The sequence below is a fragment of the Leptopilina heterotoma genome, unplaced genomic scaffold, assembly GCF_015476425.1.
Source record: "Leptopilina heterotoma isolate Lh14 unplaced genomic scaffold, ASM1547642v1 Lhet_6, whole genome shotgun sequence".
Lineage (NCBI taxonomy): Eukaryota > Metazoa > Arthropoda > Insecta > Hymenoptera > Figitidae > Leptopilina > Leptopilina heterotoma.
This window is the reverse complement of record NW_025111137.1, coordinates 448,374-468,652: the sequence shown is the minus strand read 5'-3', so window position 1 is coordinate 468,652 and position 20,279 is coordinate 448,374. Positions and strand designations below refer to the sequence as shown.

The window sequence follows — 20,279 nt, the reverse complement described above, 5'->3', positions numbered from 1 at the left end:
GTTATCAATAGAAGAACTTCCTGGACTTCTGGAGGAGGACAGGATTTTAAATACGTTGACTTCAAACGATCGAACTGGAGACGGATAAAATGAGTATCAATCAAAGTATTGACTTTTGTTAGGGAATTCCAGATGTGGCTCTATTAAATGAAGCTAAAACTGACATCAAGTAAAATAGTTTTGTTATTATTCAACTAACACAAAATTTTGCAAAATTAAGTGGATACTAATAACTGGGTGCAAGTTTCAGCTTCAATCTAATTAAATTAGGTTGACAAATTTCAGCTTCAAAATTTAATTTCCAAAATGAATTGGGTGCCAATTTGCAAAATTCCAGAAAGAAATGATCCTCAAGTTTTACATTATCAAGAATTTGCTTCCCTTAACTTCCATTAAAGCTGATAGTCTTTAAATATCTAAAGTATTACCATTTACAGACGCATTTCGCAAATAATAAGAAATGTCAAACTGCTGAAAAGAAATCAAACCGAAAAACAAGAAATCGTTCACTAAAAGAAAGAACAAAATTGAAATCTAGAATTTGCATTTTCAGGAATTTGAAAACTGCGTATTTTCGGAAGAAGTAAAAAGACTTTTGAAAAAATTAAAATCTATCTGGAGTCGAATTATAAATCTTACTATATAATTAAAGGAGATGTCCTTAAATTATTATGTAGATTGGATTTTTGGATTTAACTTCAATGGGAAAATCTCATTGACCAGCAAAAAAAGTCAGAAGAAGCAAGAGGACTTTTAAAAAAAAAATTAAAATTAATCTTGTAACGAATTAAAATGTTTAATTAATTTAAGATATAATAAAGTACCCGTGAGATTTGCAGACAGTTCGAGATAGAACACTATATACTAAAAAAATTTACTCTTTTTAGTGAGTCCACCAAAAATGCACCAAACAGGAAGATTTTTTCTCAAAAAAAAGAATTCTCCAAATTCAAGACTACACCATCAAGTTTGAAACCAAAATAAAAATATTCAAATTTCCTTCACACATTATTAAAACTAAATTCCAATGATACATTAAACAAGCACATAAAACTCTCTTTGGAAATAACTTTCTGTTTCTCGTGAGCGTCTAAAAAAAATTCTCACTATAACTTTAATATAAGATTATAATTTTTTTCAATTCATGACAGTGCGTGAAAATAATTTATTCACTATATTAGACTTTCAAATAAATTCCCAAATGAAAATTAAATTTTAAATATAGAAAATATTTCCACGAAATAAATTTATATGAATAATAATTAATATAATTAATACTTACGAAAATACAGATAGCTACGTATATTTTTTCATACAACCTTCTATTCTAAAATGAATCGTGTGTCTTAATATTATTCACATAATTGTTCCAATAACCTATTAATTAGTTCATCGCACTTTCTAGTATATTTTTCTAATCTTCTTTATAATCTTTTGGTTTCAATTTCATTCAATTTATTTAAAATTATTAAAGAGATTTTTTTATTAAAAAAAATAAATAATTTTTTAATAATTATTAATTAACCTTAAGACATTAAATGATGTAAAAATTATTTCAGCAATGTAGTAAACTCTTAGTAATGATTATTGTTGTAAAAGTTAATATCATAAATAGTAATAAAAATAATGATAGTAAAAAACATAAAATTGTAATGGTAATAATAATAATTAGAAATTAAATTCTTATTAAATTTACTTGTCAGTTACAAAGGGGTTGTTTGTAAAATTAGATTTTTGCTGTTTCGTCTCCCTACTGAACTTCTTTACGACCTTCATTTATTCACGAGTGTCACGATACTGGAAAAATTGCCATGCAACTGCAATTAAAGTACTTTACAGATAATGCTAATGGCAAACTTGAACCACTCTAAAACTTATTCTTCAGATACAAGAAATAATGTTTATTTTCCTTTAAACAATGTCAGCTAGAAAATATTTTTTTCAAGATAAGAATTTTTTGTGTTTTTGAAAAAATTTTTGCAATTACGAAACTTTTTAAAAATTCATTCAATAGAAAAAATGTACGAAATGAATTTTTAATTATTGTTCCCAAAATGCACAAATAAATAATTTACACAGCACAAAACTTTCTAATTTATTATTATAAAATTTATTTTCGCTTATTTATAAGTTTTTATATTTTATTTCTGTTATCATTCGTTTATTAATTTATTTATTAATTTATTAACTTATCAATTAATTTTTTTATTTTTTAATTAATTGACTAAGTTGTTTATTTATGTATAATCATGTAAATTGGATTAGTATTATATTTACAATTTTTGTATATTTCAAAACTGGGCAGTCAATTTGTGAATAAAAATTAATATATTAATAGAAAATATAATTATCTGAAAATTTTTTATTAAACCAACGCTAATTCTGTAAATTTATTGTTAAAAAGAAATTTTTTGTAAATTTTTTGCAACTTTACAAGCTATATTTTAGTATCCTTAAAAATTGTTGGGAATTTTAAATTCAATTCAGAATATGGAATAATTCGTTCTTTCTTTATCTACAAAATAATATTTCTATTACGTACGTAATTTCTGTTGACTAGAAGAAGAAATCCAAGAAGTAAAATAATTATAAACGCTAATGTTTTTAAGTGGCACTATTTTCTAGTTTTCCTTTGTTCTAGAATTTTTTTCAAATAAAAATTTTCAATAATTATTTTCAACATATTAATATTAAATAAAATAAGATAATGCAATACTGAAACGAAAATTAATTTGTTTTATTAATTAAAAGAACTTAATTAGTATAAATTTCTCACAATAAATCAAATTTAATTTCAATTTCAAAAATAATGTGTTGTTATCAACATTTTTTTCTCTTCTCTTTTCTTTTATACAAAAAAAAAATTTTTTTTATTATTTTATTTGATTATTTATTAATGTGATGGAATCTTCAGTTGTGCGACTATGAATCACTTTAGAAATGTAAATGAAGAAAGCACTTGGAAAAGAAGGTATTTTGGGATTTTCTTTTTCTAATTTTTAACAAAATAGAAATACGAAAAGCACTGTTTTTATTTTTTGAAAACTTACTTCTGTCACTAAACGAATTGTTAAGTAAAGTTTCTCCCGTATATATGAAATTGGAAAACGTCACTAGTCACACCGAGAAAAAGATACTGTTTTGTATCGGTTTCTAGAAGAGATGCTCCGATCTCCGTGTAAGTTCACTTTGGAATACGGAGATGCAGGAGACTATGTCCCACTTATCAGGATCACAACTCCCCGTAAAGACCATACGGACAAAACCTATCGTGCCCCCCTCTTTCTCTTTCTATTTTGTCGTGTGTTGCCCCCAAAAAAATAAAAGATATCACCAAAACATACATATATATGTGTATTATACTCTTCATCATCCAATACCTTCACTTCTTCTCCCAGATTTCCTCATGAATATTCTTGTTTTACACACTTTTTTTCCTTCTTATTTCTTTTTTAAAAAATTTTTACCTTTTTGCCTACGGGTTTTTACTGAAGTCAACGAGAAAATGCTTATTGAGAGTCATATAAATATATTTATAAAGGAAAGTACGTGCTTTTGAAAATATACGAGATGTGTTGTATGTGTGGGGAAAACACGGTTGTTAATCTAAATATTCTGGATTGGAAATTTTTAATATTGGTTTTTAAAAATTGTTCTTCATGAAACATTTTCTTAGGGGAATCTTTTTTCTAAATTCACTTTCGTTTCAGGTAAATTGTACATTTGCTTTGGAAAATAAACGAGATGAGTCGTTTATGTAGGGAAAACATGGTTGCTTTAATCTAAACATTCCAGATTGAAAATTTTTAATATTGGTCTATAAAATTATTTTTCATACCACATTTTCCCAGGAAATTTTTTTTTTAAATTCAAGCCATTTTATGTCGATTTCATATTTGATTTTGAAAATACACGAGATGAGTCGCATGTGCGGAAATCACGGTTTTTAATCGAAAAAAATCTTTTATGTCGTGTGTATGGGAAAAACATCTAAATATTCCGGATTAGAAATTTTTATTATTTGTTTTTAAAAGTATGTTTCATAAAACATTTACTCAGGGAATTTTTATTTTTATCATTGGTTTAAAATGTTTCCTTTTTTTATGAAAACATTTCTTAAGAAAAAATTTCTTTCAAATTCAAGCCATATTTCTGGTTGATTGAATATCTGCTTTTGAAAATAAACGAATCGTGTATTGAGAAAACACGTGGTTGTTAATTTAAATTTTGCAATTATTTTTACTTTTCAAAACAAAACAAAATTTTACTTTTTATTGGAAAAGAAAATAAGAAAAAATCCGGAAAGAAAGAAAAATTCTTTGTTATAGGTAGGTTAAAAAATTCGAAAAGAATTTTATTTGCAAAAAAGAATTTGCATAGTATGCAAAGGACCAGAATAAAATTGAATTTACAAATTTTATATCAACGGGTGTAACAAGTTGTCATTGAGACTGAAGATAATCTCGATTTCGTTAGACCGGTTGCCAATGCAGAATGATATTTTTCAAATGAAAGTTTCTCGATTTTGGCAAAATCACTTTCAACTGCCATTAAATCTCGCGCTATATATAGATACTATAGTTTTTGCCATCTGTTTTCAGGAATCTCTAAATAGTTCCAAATATTGCTGATTCATTTCATGATTTAAGAATCTGATAAGAGATCTAAAGATAAAACTCCATTCATAATATTTTTTCTATTTATAAATTTTTCCCAACAATGATAAAATTGAAAATTGATTAAATAATAAATAAACAATTTTTAGAAAAAACAATTAAAATAATTATTCCGAATTACTTACTCATTAAAAAATTACTTAATTAACAATTAAAAAAAATTTATTTGGTAATTAAAAAAATTATTATTAATTATAAAAAAAGTATTTAGTAATTCAAAAAAATATTTTTATTTCGTTTTGAATTTATTTAAATAAAATTAGATTTATAATCAGCAAGTGATTTTGAAAAATTTTAATTCCTTCTTTAGAAAGAGTAAAATATTTATAAATTGTTTCACATTTCCGATCTAATTTTCATAATATTGTCCAATATTCTTTCGTAAAATGTCAAAGATTTTGATTATTGTAATTTTTATTGCTTAATTAATTGAAAGATCAACAACACTCGTTTTCATTCCATTGTCATAAATTGCAATAACAATTTATTCAGATCATTAACTTGTTAATTTTCAATTGACATTTTGTAGAAACAATAAAAACTTATTTTTAACTACATTCATTTAAATATTTTTCTATTCTCGTATTACTCAAACTTCATTTTGCAAACAGTTTTTTTTAATATTGTATTTTCGCTTTTTTACTGTTTGGCTGTAAAATGTTTGACAAATAAATCGTTAAAATCCTCCAGGCTCATTAATTATTAAATTTTCAATTTGCATTTTCAATTTTCAAATTGATGTCAATGCTCCAAAAGTATTTAATATTATTATTTCGAATTACTAAATGTAATAAATAAATAGTAAATAACATATAATGAACAAAATACAATAATAATAAATTTGCAATATGTATTTTAATAAAATTTTTTCTAATTGAAATCGATTTTTTTCAATAAAATCTTTTTTTGTCTTTTATATTTCTTTCGGTTTTACTTAGCAAATTGGCACATTCTATCATGCTTATTTCGTTAAAAAGGCTTTAAGGTTGCAAACATTTGCAATACATAAATTATTTTAGTACGGAAACCAATATTTAATAGGTGAATATTGCCAAACTCTTGACTGATGCTTCAAGGTTGTTTTTTTAACAAATGCTGCCAATAAAAGTATCGTTTGTTTTTCTTTATTATCAAAATGTATTTAAATTATCAATTTTCCTTCAATAAGTATTTATTTTGTTTTTTTGTCCTTTTTTCTATTTGATTCTTTATTTATTAACAGTTTCCTCATACAACAAAGAACAGTAATTATTTACTTAACAAGGTTTAGGTAATCCACAAAAACAAAAGTAGTATCATTATTATTTTTTTGAGTTAAATTATTTCAGTGTTGTGTGTTATTTGAAAAAAGTATAATATAATACTTTTACTAGAAACCAAACTCATTATAATTTACAAATAGTTTTTTTCAAAAGCTTGATAATAATTTTTTTTATCAGCTATTTGTGAAATATGTATCTTTGTAAAATTACTTATTTTCTCGAAGAAATAATAAATATTAATTATCTTTTTTAAATTTTTTCTGTTAGTAACTCAATGAAATGATTTGCTATTACCTTGTGAAGGAAAGTGATTAATTAATTACTTATTTTAACTAATTCGTGGTTATAGAATGAAAAAATTTCTTTACAGCAATAGAATCAATAACTCTTCCCTTGAAACTGTTTTTACGACATTTTTACTCAAAGTTGCAAAAAACTATTTTTGAAATTTTTTATGAAAATCGATTTAGTAAGAAATGAATTGTTAATGACAAATTTATATTATAACTGATAATATTCAGAATGTTTAATATACAAGTTATTTTTGTTGATATATCACATTAGAACGTTTGGTCTTAGACTGCAATCCATGACAATGGATTGCTCACAAGGATCCAAACCGCCCGAAAAAGTGTACTAAAAATATTTTATCTTGAACACCTAAAAATTTTATTATATTAGCGAAATTTCCAGTTGTTTCAATAAAGACTTTCACTATTCTACAAAACATTGTTGCTGTTTCAGGTGAAATATTTTTTCCGTGTATTTTTTTAGAAATAAGTTGTCACTGGTCCATAGCAGTAAAGTTGTCAGTTGTCCTTAGCAGTAGGGGAGACCGAGGAGGAAAGTAACAAAAATCAGTTTTTTCATTGTATAGCGTTTAAACTATTTAACGAATAATTTTTGTTGACACAATTGAAAGCTTGGACTTTCACCTGTTAAATAAAATTTGAATTAGACATTTAGATTAAATAACCAGTTCACAGTATGACTTTTTCACGACCTCTGCATTTGTTACTTTCCTCCTAACCCCCGAGGAGGAAAGTAACAGCACATAGAAGGAAAGTAACGTTACAGAATTATGGCTAATTTTACAATTTGAAGACTATTATTATTTAAAAATATTTTTATTATGAACTTAGAAAAATACAAAGATACTTAGTACAAATTGTACACGTTTGGCACAAATTTAATACATATTTAACACATTATGGTACATTAGTGTCTTATAGATATTATCTTCTTATCCATATATCATAGATAAAGCATCTAATTCCCAAAGTTTCGTACGTGCAATATTAAATTATTAAAATGTGTAACAAAAATACTAAGTCTTCAGTTTAAGTTAAATTATTAATAATTAATAATAAAGTAATAGCTTTCACTACTTCAGGAGTAACAACACTCTTGAGGCAGACATAGAGGCTAATTGTTGATAATTTGTTTTGGGAAAATGAAAAAAGAAATAGGATTTCTTTTTGGAGAGTTTGTTAAATACATATTGAAATATATTTTTTTTTTATTAAGAAGAGGGTTGTGGACCTAGGACCTTGCAGGTCAACGCCACTAACGCTTGGGTAATCCTTTTACGTTCCCCATAACCACCCCTATATCTGAAGTCCTTTCACAACAGGAGGACTTCGGCCAGGTTTCTGGTAGCAATAACGGTCTCCCCCAGAAAGAAGTAGCCCGTAATGTGTTCCCGCTCCTTCACAAGTGCAGGGCAGTGACACAAGATGTGTATCGGGGTTTCATATTCCTCTCCACACCTACGGCACTTCGGGTCATCTAGGATCCCCATTTTGTGCCTATGATAGCGCAGATCACCATGGCCAGTTAATAGCCCCGTTATGATCTTTGCCTCTTTTCTATTTAATTTGCGGAATTCCGCTTTCCTCATAGGGTTAATACTACTTCCCATGAGTACCTTGGCTTGTCTACAGCCCTTAGTTACCTGCCATTCCCTTTGGTGTTCCGCAGCTATCCACTGTTTAATTTCCAGTGTCAAGCATTTGTTGGAAACACCATTGGAGGTTCAGGTCCAATAAGTTGTTTTCTAGCCCCTTCTTTGGCTAGCTCATCCGCCCTATCGTTTCCCGCGAATCCACTGTGACCAGGGATCCACAGGAGGGTAACGCGGTTCGTTTCAGCTAGTTTGTTAAGTGATTCATGACAATCACCGACCAGCCGTGATGTTGATACGTATCGTTTCAAGGAGAAAATGGCCGCCTTGCTATCCGAAAGGATAAAAATATCTTTGTTGTGACAATTTTTCAAGGCTTCAACAGCACCATAAAATATTGCCACAATTTCGGCTTGTAACACAGTAACAGTGGTCCCTAACTTAAAGGAGTGTCCCACTTGGGAGGTTACATGATAGATTCCTGCACCGACTCCATTCCCGCCTTTTGATCCATCTGTGTACCAGACTTCACCGTCAGCTGGAATACTTGTCAGTCTATTTATCCAATCTTCTCTACTAGGTATATTAATCCTATACTTTTTGTCGAAGAGATACAAAGGGACAGTTCTGTCCCTAATCATACTTAGAAGGGGGATTCTCACCAATTTCTTTGAGAGACGCCATCTGCCCACCTCCCTGCAGCCCACAGGACCACTCAACCGCAGGGCAGCCTTAACCGCCGCTGCTTTAATTGTAAGGTGTAAGGGTTCTAGCCCCAAGAGGGCACCAAGGGCAGCAGTAGGAGTTGTACGCACCGCCCCCGTTATACCTCTAAGTACCATCCCCCTTACCCTTTCCAATTCTGTTTGTGCTGTTTTTAGCTCAACTCTACCCCACCAGACCACACAAGCATAGGTCAGCCTAGGGAGCAGAATTGCTTCATAGATCCACAATAGTGTATCCGGTTTGAGACCCCAGCTACCACCAATGGCCCTTCTACATTGCCAAAGAGCAGCTGTAAGTTTCTTACATTTTTCCTCTAAATGCTTTTTCCAGAGCAGTTTGCTATCGAGGATTACTCCTAGATATTTTGCCTGCTCTGTGTATTTGATCTCTTTTCCGGACAGCGTAAGTGAGCACGAGGCTTTCCACTTGTACCGTCTGGTAAAGATAACCGCTTCCGTTTTCCCCGGATTTACAGATAAACCCACCTTCTCACACCATTTATCTACCAGGTTTAACGCTTTTTGGGCCACTTCGAGTATAACTTCAAGGTGGGGACCGCGAACGATTAACAAAATGTCATCCGCATAACCAATTACATGGTATCATGCTTCGGTCAGAATTCTCAGTAGTTCATCCACTACCAAGGACCAGAGCAAGGGTGAAAGAACACCTCCTTGGGGGCATCCAGAGTTGACTGTCCCTTTCAGGACTGAGTCTCCTTTAGTTGATAAGAGGTTCCTGTTTTTTAACATATGACAGGTCCAATCAACCACTCCTGTAGGAATATTAAAAGCTGTCATAGCTCTTTTTATGGATTCCGGAGAGGCCTGACAAAAAGCTCCTTCTATGTCCATAAAAACACCCACAGCAAAGCCCTGATTCTGCAGTTGCCCATCAATTAGGTCTACTGCTCTAGCCAGAGCTGTTTCCGTAGAGCATCCCGCTCTATACGCATATTGATCCTTTTGTAGCGGGAACCGCTCCAAAATCTCACTGCGAATATATCTATCCACCAACCTTTCAACTAATTTTAGGATAAAGGATGTAAGGCTAATAGGACGGAAATCCTTCGGTGAGGTATAACCGTTCTTGCCTGCTTTAGGTATGAATACAACTTTTGTACCCCTCCACGCTACTGGGACATATCCCAGAGTCAGACTCGCCCTAGCAAGTCTTACCAATGGTCCAACAGCCTCATCTATCGCTCTTTGCAAGAGGACAGGGTAGACGCCATCAGGACCCGGAGACTTGTAAGGGCTGAAAGATTCCGTGGCCCATCTGATCCTCTCGGCAGTCACAATCCTGTTAGCCAACTGCCTCCGAGACCGGTAATCAGCCTGCGGAAGGTTTGTTGGCGGCTCAGGATCGGATCCGCCCTCCCCAGACCTCGAAAAGCCCGGGAAGTGTTCCTGGACCAGGCAAGCCAAGGTTCCATCGTCCGACTCAGAGAAGTTAATTCTTGTAAAAATTGCGCACTTTTTGAGTAAAATAACCGATTTTTTGCCAAAAAATAAACAGTAAATACTTTATAAAATATAAAAGTTTACATTGTGATTTTTCAACTTGAAAGTTGAAAAATCTATATGTACTTCCAAATTTTATAGTAAACAGATTATAAAATTTTTTTGTTTCTTGTTCTAGAACTTAAACTTTTCAAAAAAGTATTCTGGCCGTAAAAAATAATCGATTTCGAACATAAAAAGTTACTGCCGCCATTTTGTTATATAATGTAAACAAAAAGTTTTTTTCATAATTCAATAAGTATTTAATAAACCTTCTAAAAAGAAACTTTATTCCATTTTTAATTTTCTCAAAACAAATCATCATATAGGTCTCATTTTCAGCCTCTAGAGTGTGTTACCCCTTAAAAAAAGGAGCCAAATTTTTCATGTTTCATATTTTTGGCATTAAACAAAATAAACAATAAAACATTAATCTTTTAAAACATGAAAACAACTTTATCTAAAGTTTAAAAGCAAAAATTAACAATTATGACAAACATGAAATAAAACAAAATATGAACGCAGAATAAAAATGTTTTCTGGTTCAATAAATCATTTTTAAGTTATGTTAATATGTCAAAACGAAAGTCAATTTACTTGTAATTCATTATTTTTAACAAACAAAATCTAATCTGTAACTTTAAATATAATTTACTTCACTCATTTCATAAAGTATATATGCACAATATTGAAACGAGGAGGAAAGTAACAAAGTGTTACTTTTCTCCTCACTCTATTTTTCAACAAAAAAGTTAAAATTACAGAAAAGTATTACACGTAATTTAAAAATACACTGTTACAACTTAAAGGCAGATAATTAAGCTACATAAAAACGAAACGCACATTTTATAAAACTGAGTAATTAAAAAAATATGAGGTTTTAAAAATTCAAACGAAAACTTACTTTTGACGTATTTTTGTAACGTCATATCACTAGCGGACCTAACCTAACCGGAAATGCTCTTGCACACTATGGAGAACTTGTAGGGGGCACTACTGATTAAAAAAAATTTTTAACTTTGTATATCGGCTAATTTGTTTAAAAGCTATAAAGGTTAAAATCCCCGTACAGGATCCTTAAAGGATCCTCTCGGGATCCTTTGCAGGTTCCCGACCGGATCCCGTGCAGGAAATTGGAACAGGGTTCCTGTGCAGATTCCGATGCAGGAACCTTAGCTATCAAAGGTTCCTGTAAAAGTTCCTGTACAGGAACACTTGCAGGATCATGTACAGGAAACTTTTTAATTTTTTTTAATTTTTATATGTTCAGCAACATTTGACATACATAGACTTCATGTTTCAATATGTTAGGCTCGTATAACAATGTTGGACAGAAAAATGTATTGCGCATTCAAGAAACTCATAGAAAACTACTGCGCAGGAGTTAAAAATATAAATAAATTAATTGAGGAAACTGTGTAGGATCCTTTACGGGTTCCTTACAGGATCCTTTATACTTAAGTACCTGCAGTTTACAAAACTGTAAAGGTTCCTGTGCAGGAACCTTTACAAAGTTTCCTGTACATGATCCTGCAAGTGTTCCTGTACAGGAACTTTTACAGGAACCTTTGATAGCTAAGGATCCTGCATCGGAACCTGCACAGGAACCTTGTCCCAATTTCCTGCACGGGATCCGGTCGGGATCCTGTACAGGACGGGTACGGGATCCGGTCGGGATCCTGCACAGGACCTGCACAGGATCCCGAGAGGATCCTTTAAGGATCCTGTACGGGGATTTTAACCTGGGGTTGTTACTTTCCTCCTCTGTTACTTTCCTCCTCGGTCTCCCCTAAAGTTATCAGTTGTCCTTGGCAGTAAATTTGTCAGTTGTCATTAGAAGCAAATCGTTCAGTTGTCTCCATAGTTTTCAGGAATAAAACAGCCTCTGACTTAAAGCAACTCTTGACGACTCTTGCCACATATTTTTTTCACAAAAAGCCATTAATTATCAAAATCCTAAAAAGTTTTCACTTGTCCATTGCGTGAAATTCGCTAGTTGTTTTTAACATTTTTCTACAAAGTAGTCACTTGTCCACAGCAGTAAAGTTGTCAGTTGTCTTTCGTGCAAAGTTTTCAGTTGTCCTTTTGAATCAAAGTTATCCTGATCTTAATAGTTCATTAGGAATAAAACAGCTCCTGACGCTTATTTATTTCGATACAGTAAAGTTTGTTTCGAAAAATGTTGTCACTTGCCATCAGCAGTAAGAATGTCAGTTGACGTCAACAAAAAATTTCTCAGTTGTCATTTTCCTGAAAGTTATCACTTGCTTTAAAATTAATTTGTCTTATAACCACTCTTGACGACTCTTGTCATATGTTTTCATCAAAAACAAAAAAAAACCATCGATTACCGAAATTCTACAAAGTGGTCACTTGTCCAAAGTGAGATTTTGAATTGTCAACCTTCTCTGCTTTAAAAGATTCTAAATCGTCAATTATTGAAAAAGTAAAGATTGCTTCAACATCTCACCAAATGTTTACCTATTTGACATATACATGAGTGTTTACATACACTGTGAGTATAACACTCCTCCAATATGTATCTTGTATTTAGAACATTTAAGAATCGTATATTTTTTTCTATTATTTATCGTCAATAAAGAAGATAATTTATTTTTAAAAGAATATTTACAGCATATTTATTAACATTTACCACAAATATATATTAATGGTCACTTTTCTTATAATTCAAATACTTTATTCTATTTCTATTCTAAAAATTTGAATACTAATTCTGCAAAATTAAAAAAATGTAACATACTCTCTAAATTTGAATTAGTAAAAATGTTTACTAATTCGAATTAGTGACTGTTTTTTTGCTATTCAATTAGTATATTTCACTAATAAATAGTAATTTCTACTAATTTATTAGTAAAATTTACTAATTCAAAAGCAAAAAGTCAGTCACTTATTCAAATTATTATTAAACATTTGTACTGATTCAAATTTAGAAAGAAAGAATATTTTTAATTTAGGTGCAAATTTTTTTTGACATCACAATAAATTGTGAGATATAATAATTATAAAATAGGTTTTACTTAAACATATTTTTAAGGTTGGCTTCTTATTTTTGGATTTAAAAAAAATTTTCTCAGTGTAGAAATGCGAACAATAAAATATTTGACGAATATTTTTTGGTAATAAATTTTCATAATTAGTTCTATAAGAACTTTTTTTCTTTCTCGAAGAATTAGAAAACTATTAGCTAAGATATGTTGATGTAAAGACGGACCGTATGCGCATATAAAAGTAGAGTATATAGCTATATAATATATACGTGAAGACACTCGTGGACCGCGTATAGAGTCTAGGATCCACTTTCCTCTTCTTAAAGTTATTAAGGCTGATGAACGGTACCTGCAGCCTCTTGAACTGAGAAAGTCTCAGCATTATCGCACAAACAACGACTGCATTAATAGTATATAGTCTGTATACATATACCTACTCTCTTGGTGGACATAAGTACCAAAAATTCTACAGTATAACGCTACTGACTCAGTGTGATGATGAGATAGAATGAGAAAAGTTGTTAAAAGAGATGACAACTGATTAGAAATGGAAAGAGATGGAAGAAAAAGAGGTCTACTTTCGAAAGTGGGTATACAGGTCCGGCATTGGGCACTCCTCCTGAACAACGTAACACGACGAGACTTCAATCAATGTTCACTGGATAACACTTAACGTTCTCTTATATAGATATTTAAAATCAGGTGTATTTCCAGTCAGCTGAAGAAACTTTCGTTAATTTTATTATCACTCTATGAAAGAAAATAACATTTTAACAGCTTACACACTTTTTCAATTTCAGGAAAAAAGTATAAGTTTACTTTTGGTAAAAATTTACCTTCAACGATAATTTTCACTTACTTTATTCCTTTTTATTAAAAAAATAATCATAAAAAATAATTTATTTATACATTTATTCATAATAAACGGGATAAGCCCTTTTTACAGTACGTACTCTTATTAGTTAATAAATTTAAAATAGTTAACTAGTCACAAAAACTACAACGTAAACTAAAAATAAAAAAAAATACTCAGTTTTGGTAAAAATAATCATATAATCTTTAGATAATATTTATAGCATTAGTTATTATTATAGATAACACCCATAGAAAAAATTTTCCAGCTAAAAATCGAAATTTTTGTTATAAAAACAATACTTATTTATAGTTTTCAAAAAATATAATTTTTTTCTATAAATGTACTAATAGTCGGAGAAAGTATATATGAAATTTTAATTAATTTTCATTTACTTAATCCATTGAGATGATCTTGTTTGGAAAAAATGAAGTGAAAATGAATTAAGAGAAACTGATCAATAAATAAATTCATTCTGGAATTTTTTTCTTTTTTTATTTGAAGAGAGAAAGTATTTGAAAAGCGAAATTTTCAAATAAGTAGAAAAAATTTTTCTGACCTATATTCCATTTTTAGAATTTAATGAAAAAAAACGAATATAGCAAAATTTCTTCAAGATGTAAAACAAAAAATAGCAAAAAATGTTTTAAATAGTATTTTAAAAACTGTTAAAAACTTTTACTTACATAATTAAAGTCAATATTTTAAAATAACTAAAATTTTCTTTAACAAAATAGGTAGAATTAATTTGGAAATCTAATATTTGACTTTTTCTATTATTATAATAATTAAAACACGTATTTTTCAAAAATTTTAATATTAAAGAATGTCGAGTAAATAAAAAACATTAAAAAAATTAAAACTTAAAAATAATAATTTTAAAAAATAAATATAAAAAAATTATTAAAAAACTTTTAGAATTATAATTAATTCAAAACTGCAGTTGAATTATAAACGAAACGAATGTAAAAAATTAAAACGGAAAGAAATTTTTAAATGTTAAAGTAGAACATCAAAGAAATTAAAATAGAAAAGAAATAAAATAGAAAATAATGATTTTAAAAAATAAAATTAAAGACTATTATTCAACAACTTTTAAAATGAATGATTATTATTCAAAACTGAGTTGAATTTTATTATACGCCACAATGTGATAAAAACAAAAAAGTAATGTTGAAAAAGAAATTCTAAAATACCGCTAAAATCATATCATCGTGAATCGCGCATTTCATCATTTCTAGGTTAATTGGAAATAACTGTCCGAAAATTTAACTCAAACCCCTAAAAGTAATAATATTAATTAGTTTACCTAAACAACTCATTACAATGTTTTAATATTTTTGTGTAAGTTTCGAAATGTTGCATCGCTATTTTCAGACAATATTTCTGTAAAATTTCGCTTCTATACATTTAAGAAAAATTGCGACGAATACTTGGGGCAATATTGCATAGCAATCTTGCGATTAAATTAAAAACTTAAAATTTTGAGATCGATGTTTACGAATTTGAAGTCAGATTTTGAAAATTCAATATGGCGGATGAATTTTTTTAAAAATAGTAAAATTTGTGTTAAATTATATAAAATATTATCTCTTATTTTGAATTAGTTAAAAATTAAATATAATAACCTTCGTATTTCATTCTTTCATTCTGTCTGTCCACACTTTGAAGTTAGTTTTTGTGTATGCTTTTGTTCTTTTTTTCTTTAAAAAATATTGTTTGACAAAATTGATTTAGGTATTTTTCCATGATTTATAATAAAATAATATTTAAAATAAGAAGATTAGAAATTTTTTTAAAAATTTTAATTAAGAAATAAATGTTGTTTATTAATTATTATATGCTTTTTTCTATAACAAATTTGGTTTGACTGATCTAAATTATGCATTGCTTGAAATTTTAATTTTTTCGAAATTCAAAATGGTGGCTCAGAAATGCATATACAAATAACATCTATGATAAAATTTTATCACTATGACTAATTTAACAATATTTTAAATAATTTTTATAAACAAATTGTTTTTTTAAAGTCACAAATAATGAAAAAAATTTGTTTGTTTACATATCGCTCTTATTTTGATAGTTGCAATGAATGTTGAGGATAAAAATTGTTTAACATTATTATTTAACAATGTTATAAACAATTTAAAAAAAAATAAGAATTGACAATAATTGAAGCTGAAAAATAGTGTCTTTTTCCACCGCCATTTTTTTCAACCGACTTTTTTACTGTTCTCTTAATGAATCTTTGAGATGAAGATTATTTAACATAATTATTTAACAACTTTATAAAAAATTGTTATAAACAAATTTGAAATTAACAACAAGTAAACATGTAAAAATTTCGTTTTTTCTTTTACTATTTTTTTCTATAGGATTAATGAATCTTGAAACTTTAATTTATCTACTAATATTTTTCAATAAAGTTATAAACAAATGTTGTTAACAAATTACATTTTAACAACAATTGAATATAAAAACACAGTTTTTTCTTTCAATATAGGGTAAACCAGACAGTAGTCGACCACTTAAGAAAATCTTTTTAATGAATATACCTAGATACTGTTTAAAAATTACAATTAAAATTTCTTTTATGTGTAATTGTTCCTAATGTTCCTACAAAACTAGTATACCAATCATGCTTACAAAAAAAAATTCCTTATTCGTTAAAAAAATTTACAAAAAAAAGTAAGAATCCGACAGTATACACAGAGTAGAAAAAGGATTGTTAGGTTGACAAAAAGAATGTCAATATAGAACTAACAAATTTATTTTGTTCTCCTGACAATTCAAATTTTTTCAAATAACAATAAATCTGTTGAGATAACAAAAAATTTTGTACCAAAAAAAAAAAAATTGTTAGTTCTTTATTAACAATTCTTTTTTCTCTGTGTAGTCGGCCACCTGAAGCAATCTTTTTAATTAATACTGTTTTAAAAGTGCAATTCATATTTTTTTTCGAATTCTTTCATGTGATGTTGTTCCTTACGATCACACAAAACTATTAAACCAATCATGTTTAAGAAAAAAAAAATTTTTATTCGTTAAAAAAATTAGTAAATAAGCAAGTAAGAATCCGACAGTAATCGGCTACTTAAAAAAGCTTTCAAAAACCGTCCAACAAATTTTTTTTTCTTTTACAAAAGTTTAGATTTGTTTATGATCACCTTAGAAATGATTAGCAACAAACAAAATATTTTTATCTCATACAGTTTTTGTTAAGTTTTTTATATAAACGCGCCAATATGGACAATCTCAAATCACGTGACATCAGTTGTTTCCGCTTTTAGACACTAGCGTCATAGACGCCCTTTTTCAGTTCAGTCGTTGTACAATAACGCTTGTAGAGAGATCTTCTTGTCGTGTAATAAAATCATTTTTCACCTATGTTTCATATAATCGTGTGTTTCTTGTGTTCATTTTTATAACCTGTCGAACTTTAAATCTAAATTCATAACAGGTTATGGGCCCAGAGTTCGCATTCGTAGGTTATATGTAAAAACGTGTTGACTTGTTCGTGTTCAAAGGAAGCGTAGTGTATTTTTTCAAAATGGCCGGTACGTACTCGACGCGAATAGAAACTTTAACAAAAGACAATTATGACACGTGGAAGTTGCAAGTCGAAGCACTTCTTGTTCGTAATGATACCTGGGAATATGTAGTAGGTGAAAAGGTGAAACCCGAAGTAGATCAGGATGAGGATAATGCGGAGGTTTTAGCAGCTTCTCAAGCGGCAGCGACAGCGTGGGACGCGGCGGATCGAAAAGCGCGTTCAGATTTGATTTTAGCTATTAGTCCGTCCGAGCTAAAGCAGATCAAAAATTGTATTACTTCGAACGAAATATGGCTTAAATTGCAAAGCATATATCAATCGACTGGACCAGCGAGGAAAGGCAGACTTTTGAAACAGCTGACGCTTCAAAAGATGTCGGACGATGGAGATGTGCGCGAGCATATTAGAAGTTTTTTCGATGCGGTAGATAAACTTCAAGAAATGGACATTAAAATTCACAATGATTTGTTAAGTGTTTTATTGCTCTACAGCTTGCCTGCATCATATGAGAATTTTCGTTGTGCCATAGAGTCGAGGGATGAGTATCCAACACCGGAAATGCTGAAAATTAAGATTACAGAAGAGAGTGACGCGAGATTAGCTAAAAATCGAGATGTGAATTCAAGTGCCTTATTTGTGAAATCGAGTGATAAGAGTTACCAGAAAAAGGGGAAGTTCGGAAAGTCGCGAAATGTTCCGAAGAATGTCGAATCCGGTAAGACAAGTACGTTTCCCTATAGATGCCATCGATGTCAAAAGGTTGGTCACAAAGCAGCCGATTGTGAAGAGGACATAAAGAAAAATGTTCAGAAAGCAAATGCAGCAGAGGAATTGACCTTTCTTGCAACTGTGGAAAGTGAGAAGGTTTTGAACGTTGAAAGTGTGACTGCAGATAAGAAATGGTGTCTGGACAGTGGGTGCACGTCCCATATGGTCCGAGATATAAACAAATTTGTCAAAAAGGATAGCAGTAGTGATGTGAAGTTAAATTTGGCGAGTCATTCTTCTGTTCCTGTGCTAGGAAAAGGAACTGTCAAAATTTCAGTCACAGATGGAAATAGAGAGAAGATTCTCCAACTCGAAGACACCCTTCATGTACCTGACCTTAGAATGGATCTCATGTCTGTAGGAAAAATTACAGACAAAGGATACAGTGTTCTATTTAAAAAGGAGTGTGCAGTGGTACTAAATGACAATCAAGAAGTAAAAATGATCGCGGATAGAACGGGTGGTTTATATTATGTGAGAGAAACTTCTGAAGCTGCCAGTGTGTTGACTGAGAATCAGGCTGTATCGAAAATTGAATTGTGGCATCGAAGGTTAGGACATTTAAATGAAAAGTGTCTAAAAAGTATTGTCAGTGAACAAAAAGCAGTTGGGATTGACTTTAATACGAAGGATAGACTTTCCGTGTGTGAATCGTGTTTAAAAGGAAAATTCACGCGACTTCCATTTCGAAAAACATTGGCTAAAGACACAGAAATTCTTGAAATTGTTCACACAGACTTATGTGGACCAATGAAGGTTGAATCACTTGGTGGTGCGAAGTATTTCATTACTTTTATCGATGATGCTACGCGGTGGTGTGAAATAAAGTTTTTAAAATCAAAAGGTGATGTTTTGAAAGCATTTAAAGACTTTAAATCTTCTGCGGAAAATCAAACTGAACGGAAAATCAAGTTTATTCAATCGGATAATGGTCGCGAGTACTGTTCGAAAGAATTTGACAATTTTCTTAGTGACTGTGGAATAGTTCGAAGATTAACAGTGACGTATACTCCGCAACAGAACGGCGTTGCTGAGCGGAAGAACCGCACTTTAGTCGAAGCAGCCAGATGTATGATGACCGAGTGTAATCTGTCTCCAGTCTTTTGGGCTGAATCAATTGCTGTGGCTAATCATGTGCGAAACCGGTGTCCGTCTGAAAGTCTTGATGGAAAGATTCCGTTTGAGCTCTGGAAAGGAAGAGCTCCTGATTTGTCGCATCTTCGGACATTTGGCTGTCAAGTGTTTATCTACAACAAGAATCCTGCGAAAGGGAAATTTGAACCTCGTGGAAAGGAAGGAGTTTTCATTGGATATTCAGATGTTCAAAAGGGTTATAGAATTTGGATGCCACTCGAAAGAAAAGTGGAAGTGTCAAGAGATGTAGTGTTTGTGAATAAATTTGCAACGCAAGAAAAGCAAAGTGAATTTTTCTCACAAGAAATTTTTGACAAGAAAAGTCGAGGTGATCCGTGTGAACAAAATTCGTTTGATATTGACCCGATTCGTGAACAAAATGTGATTGATGATCAGATTCGTGAACAAAATGTGATTGATCATCCGATTCGTGAACAAAATTTAATTGATGATCAAATTCGTGAACAAAATCATGACGATCTTGAGGAAGATGAGCATTCGTCTGAAGATGAGCCTCTTCTAGGTTTTCGAGAAAGAAAAATTGCTGGCAGACCTTCGAAGATAAAAACAGGTGAACGTGGAAGACCTAAAAAGAAATATAGGACTGTACAGGAAGCAGCGATTGCAGAAAGTGTTGATCATTACGCGGGTGTTGCTGAAATCAGTGTCCAAGAGGCACTCAGTGGATGTGATGCAGATGAATGGAAGGCAGCAATAGAGACTGAATTTAAAGGATTGATAAAAAATGGAACCTGGGAACTGATGGATCGCCCGGAGGATAAAAACATCATTGGTTGCAGAATTGTTTTGATCAACAAACACAATAACGATGGAAGTGTTGAAAGGAGGAAAGCGCGCCTGGTAGCGAAGGGCTATTCACAACAGCCTGGTGTT

The 20,279-nt window shown here is 30.5% G+C and overlaps 1 protein-coding gene across 5 annotated transcripts in view; it reads right to left on the bottom strand.

Moving 5' to 3' along the window:
- The window catches only part of LOC122509137 (acyl-CoA Delta-9 desaturase-like), a 39,072-nt gene that overhangs the window by 11,403 nt on the left and 7,390 nt on the right, over positions 1 to 20,279 (bottom strand). The window contains exon 1 of one of the 5 annotated variants that reach the window (XM_043622943.1): positions 3,051 to 3,223. The exons of 1 other annotated variant lie outside the window; for it this stretch is intronic. The gene's annotated coding sequence lies outside the window, so the exon portion shown is untranslated. Of the gene's footprint in view, positions 1 to 1,282; positions 1,301 to 1,696; positions 1,800 to 2,542; positions 2,655 to 3,050; positions 3,224 to 20,279 lie in introns of those variants that run through there. 3 more of the 5 variants (XM_043622946.1, XM_043622945.1, XM_043622947.1) reach the window with 3 other exon arrangements.